The sequence below is a fragment of the Copidosoma floridanum genome, unplaced genomic scaffold (assembly GCF_036245765.1).
Source record: "Copidosoma floridanum isolate Cflo_tuat_1 unplaced genomic scaffold, Cflo_Japanese_pri ptg000097l, whole genome shotgun sequence".
NCBI lineage: Eukaryota > Metazoa > Arthropoda > Insecta > Hymenoptera > Encyrtidae > Copidosoma > Copidosoma floridanum.
In genome coordinates, this window is record NW_028321974.1 from 5,001 (window position 1) to 10,000 (window position 5,000).

The window sequence follows — 5,000 nt, forward strand, 5'->3', positions numbered from 1 at the left end:
AAGGAGAGGTTCTCCCACGGCGCGCTTCGGTCGCTACGGGCCTGGCACCCTCTGCGGGTAAGTGGCCTCGTTCAAGATGGACTTGGACGCAAAGCGACGTCATGGGATAATCGAACCCTCCCGAACACCACATTTCCCAACGGCGGAACCGTGGGATTCAGTGCTGGGCTCTTTCCTGTTCGCTCGCCGCTACTTGGGAAATCCTTGTTAGTTTCTTTTCCTCCGCTTAATAATATGCTTAAATTCAGCGGGTATTCTCGCCTGCTCTGAGGTCGTCTTGATTAATTTTTTTTATGTACGATAATAATTTTGTCTCAACATTGTGCTTTTCGAAGTTCAATTGAGACAAAAAAAAAAATATTTTCACACACGTACAACGTTGGAAAAAAAAAAAAATAACAAAAAAAAAAGAAAGATAAAATAAAAGGATTGCACATCGACCGGATGGTAATGTTTTTTTTTTGTCTCCTATTTTTTCTTCCTTCCTTTCCTCACCTCCTGCGACGCTTTATTTTTTTTTTGCTTTGCTTTCAAAACCGCGACGCAAAAGTATTTTTGACGATCGTACGGCTCGTCCGGTCCGCTCTTGATTCAACAGTGTTCGGATGAACAATTATTTAATGAGAGCTCCGGGACTCGGGCGAACGACGACCAAAAAAGAAAAGTTGGGAAGAAAAAAAAAAACAATAAAAAATAAAAAGAATGACAAACGATTCAAACGGCATCAACGTTGCCGCTTTAACCGGTCAAATTTTTATTTCTCGTTTTCGACAATCCATTATTTCATCTTTTCTTTTTTAAGTATTCTTTTTTTATTTCGAGCGACGCATTTGATTTCATACGAACGCCCAATTATTTCGCTCGTACACTCGAAGAAAAACTATACGACGGGTAGTTGATAACGACGCGTCGGGTTTCTCTTCGTGACCAGCAGTCTTTTTGTTTTTTTTTTTTATCGAACGACCCTCAGCCAGACGTGGTCCAGGAAATATATCCGAGGACCGCAATGTGCGTTCAAAGTGTCGATGTTCATGTGTCCTGCAGTTCACAAGTTGACGCGCAATTAGCTGCGTTCTTCATCGACCCACGAGCCAAGTGATCCACCGTTCAGGGTAATCAATTTATTTTTATCATTATTATAGTTTATTTTTCACACTTACAGTGTAATATTTTCTCGGTCAATTCGTATTTTTTATTATACGAAAAATGACCAATACAAAACGCAACGGAGAGCCAGGCTCTTTCGAATAAAAAGTGTGCCCATCGGTTCTCCGTTGGGCCACCCCGCTGCGTCCCGCAAATGCGACACGAGCGGCAGGCATTGGGGCGCACCACGAAATATTACGAAACTTTTTGATAACGAGCGGCGTCTCCCATTTCTTTTTATCTTGAGAACAAGATGAAAGGGGCAATAACGGCGACACGCATACAGTTCATAATATTTCGCGACATTTATACGCAGAGTCTCGGCTTATTGGGGCGTAAAATCATTCCAAAACCTTGGATAATAACGCGTACACGCTATTATCCTCGTAAGCTCGATCATGTCATTAAAACGAAGTGATTGCATGACCACCGAATGACGACGTTCCCCCTCGTTACAACGAGGCTTTCAACATAATAACCGTTGACTCGAGGAAAACGCTGTCCGGTCGAAATTCAATCTTCGTGATAAAATCCGTGACCAATAGCCTCGAGGTTGCCACGGCAAGACACTGGTTAATGAAAAGAAAAAATAAAGATCCGTTGTGCACGCGCACCCTACGATTTTTACGTAGGTGCGCGAGGGCAAGCGTGGCCAGCCCGATCGTATGTTTCAACTATTATAGAACAAAGACGCTAGGCATTGGCGCACGCATCGAAACCTACGACCGCCAATCCGTTAACTTAATTTTTCACAGCCCCTTGTCAAAGGAGGGAGAAAGAAAAAGTAACGTGGCGCGAGGCGCGTAAATACAACGATTATACATTTTCCTTCGGCGCAGCTTTCAAACAAAATTTCTTTTTTTTTTTTTTTTTTTCTTTCATGACAAACGTTGCGACGTCTTACGTGCGAACGTTAATGATCCTTCCGCAGGTTCACCTACGGAAACCTTGTTACGACTTTTACTTCCTCTAAATGATCAAGTTTGGTCATCTTCCCAGTGCAATCGGCAACGCAACGAGTGCGTTGCCGCGCGTCAGTCCGAAGACCTCACTAAATCATTCAATCGGTAGTAGCGACGGGCGGTGTGTACAAAGGGCAGGGACGTAATCAACGCGAGCTTATGACTCGCGCTTACTGGGAATTCCTCGTTCATGGGGAATAATTGCAAGCCCCAATCCCTAGCACGAAGGAGGTTCAGCGGGTTACCCGGGCCTTTCGGCCAGGGAGGACACGCTGATTCCTTCAGTGTAGCGCGCGTGCGGCCCAGAACATCTAAGGGCATCACAGACCTGTTATTGCTCAATCTCGTGCGGCTAGACGCCGTCTGTCCCTCTAAGAAGATTTTTGTGTACGTCGGTAGTAAAAACCAAAAACCACCGCCAGCCCCGCGCGACACCGACGGATTGGATACCGTCAAACATCGCACGAAGCATGCGACGGGGCCTTGGCCTTCGAGATACCAGAAGTAACGCCTATTTAGCAGGCTAGAGTCTCGTTCGTTATCGGAATTAACCAGACAAATCGCTCCACCAACTAAGAACGGCCATGCACCACCACCCACCGAATCAAGAAAGAGCTATCAATCTGTCAATCCTTCCGGTGTCCGGGCCTGGTGAGGTTTCCCGTGTTGAGTCAAATTAAGCCGCAGGCTCCACTCCTGGTGGTGCCCTTCCGTCAATTCCTTTAAGTTTCAGCTTTGCAACCATACTTCCCCCGGAACCCAAAAGCTTTGGTTTCCCGGAAGCTGCCCGTCGAGTCATCGGAGGAACATCGACGGATCGCTAGCTGGCATCGTTTATGGTTAGAACTAGGGCGGTATCTGATCGCCTTCGAACCTCTAACTTTCGTTCTTGATTAATGAAAACATTTTTGGCAAATGCTTTCGCTTCTGTCCGTCTTGCGACGATCCAAGAATTTCACCTCTAACGTCGCAATACGAATGCCCCCATCTGTCCCTATTAATCATTACCTCGGGGTTCCGAACACCAACAAAATAGAACCGAGATCCTATTCCATTATTCCATGCACTGGTATTCAGGCGTTAACAAGCCTGCTTTGAGCACTCTAATTTGTTCAAAGTAAACGTACCGGCCCAACGCCACACCCGGTGAAGAGCATGGCGATGGGATTAAGCTGGGCCGCTCTTGCGCACGCACGCGACGGGCCAACGCCAACGACGGTAAAGCCGCTAGGCCGACCCGTGCGAGACGGACGCTCGAGCTAAGCCCACCGGTAGGACGTCCCACAATCTTGTCAGTTAAACATCGCGAGCGATGAACCAACAGCGTGGCACACAGATTCAACTACGAGCTTTTTAACCGCAACAACTTTAATATACGCTATTGGAGCTGGAATTACCGCGGCTGCTGGCACCAGACTTGCCCTCCAATGGATCCTCGTTAAAGGATTTAAAGTGTACTCATTCCGATTACGGGGCCTCGGATGAGTCCCGTATCGTTATTTTTCGTCACTACCTCCCCGTGCCGGGAGTGGGTAATTTGCGCGCCTGCTGCCTTCCTTGGATGTGGTAGCCGTTTCTCAGGCTCCCTCTCCGGAATCAAACCCTGATTCTCCGTTACCCGTTACAACCATGGTAAGCGCAGAACTTACCATCGACAGTTGATAAGGCAGACATTTGAAAGATGCGTCGCCGGTACGAGGACCGTGCGATCAGCCAAAAGTTATTCAGAGTCACCACAAACTTTTACGATGGACGAGAGAACGCGCGTGAACGCGTCCCCGCCACCGATTGGTTTTGATCTAATAAAAGCGTCCCTTCCATCTCTGGTTAGGACTCTGGTTTGCATGTATTAGCTCTAGAATTACCACAGTTATCCAAGTAAATGTGGGTACGATCTAAGGAACCATAACTGATTTAATGAGCCATTCGCGGTTTCACCTTAATTTGGCATGCACTGAGACATGCATGGCTTAATCTTTGAGACAAGCATATGACTACTGGCAGGATCAACCAGGGAGCTTCGTTTGTCAAAATTAAATTCAAAGCACACAACTCGGAGTGGCCTAAGGACAATGACGTCCCGTTGACCGGCTCGTTGTTGAATTGCGCTATCTTGCGTGTCTTGCGAAATACGCCGAGGAACGTGGAAGAAAACATGATTTTATCCCGAAAGGATCCAATCGATAATTCGACGACGAGTCCACGACGCATCCGACACTTGAAGCTTAAATCTTCAGCTCTCGTCGTTAAAAACGAGGTGTGAATTTTTTTTCTTTCAAATTCCGGTCGACCATCGCTCAACAAGCGTCAACAACGTCCCAAACGCCGCGTTGCCTTACCGGGGTAATAAAAGCCAAGGGCCTCAGAACTTCCGGAAGGGGCGACGAAGACCGTTCGTTATTCGTTGTTGACGACGCCTCGCTATGGGCCGCCCGCGGCACTTTTGTCATTCGAACGACCCGGTAAATGAACAATACCGGGTCGGCACGGCGAGCTTCGAGGTGCCGTAATTAAACTCGAAGCAGGGCCACGTGAATTTATCATTCAAGTGTCAACAGTCTCTCGTGAGAGTTGCGTGTTAACAAATACCCGACGATATGGTCGCTGACGCTAGGCCAGGGCTTACCGCAGTGGTATACGTACGGGAGGTACACGTTGTATCCTCGCTCGGTATCGAGTGAGTCGATGCTCGGTTAGCATACCGTCGACAAGCTACGAGCCACGTCGACGGCGCATGCAACGCCAGAGGCGCGATCCGCATTGAGGGCCATTCGGTCGAAGACGCTGACCCGCGGAAATGCTGTGAATTGAGGCTTGGCTTGACAAGCGAACCGTCTCACTAGTGCCGAGGCGTCCTCGGGCGCGGCGAAGCAAAGTACCGTTTAACACGCA

General features: G+C 47.9%; 3 non-coding genes across 3 annotated transcripts in view; all 3 read right to left on the reverse strand.

The window, feature by feature from the left end:
* LOC149372904 (large subunit ribosomal RNA) overlaps positions 1-275 on the reverse strand; it is a 4,178-nt gene extending 3,903 nt beyond the window's left edge. The window contains exon 1 of the ribosomal RNA XR_016293595.1: positions 1-275. This exon is cut by the window's left edge and continues 3,903 nt beyond it. This is a non-coding gene — a ribosomal RNA (large subunit ribosomal RNA).
* Positions 276-960: 685 nt separating this feature from the next.
* LOC149372905 (5.8S ribosomal RNA) lies at positions 961-1,115 on the reverse strand. The gene has a single exon (XR_016293594.1). It is a non-coding gene; the product is annotated as a 5.8S ribosomal RNA (ribosomal RNA).
* Positions 1,116-2,060: 945 nt separating this feature from the next.
* Positions 2,061-4,125, reverse strand: LOC149372906 (small subunit ribosomal RNA). Its single transcript, XR_016293597.1, has one exon. It is a non-coding gene; the product is annotated as a small subunit ribosomal RNA (ribosomal RNA).
* Positions 4,126-5,000: the final 875 nt, after the last annotated feature.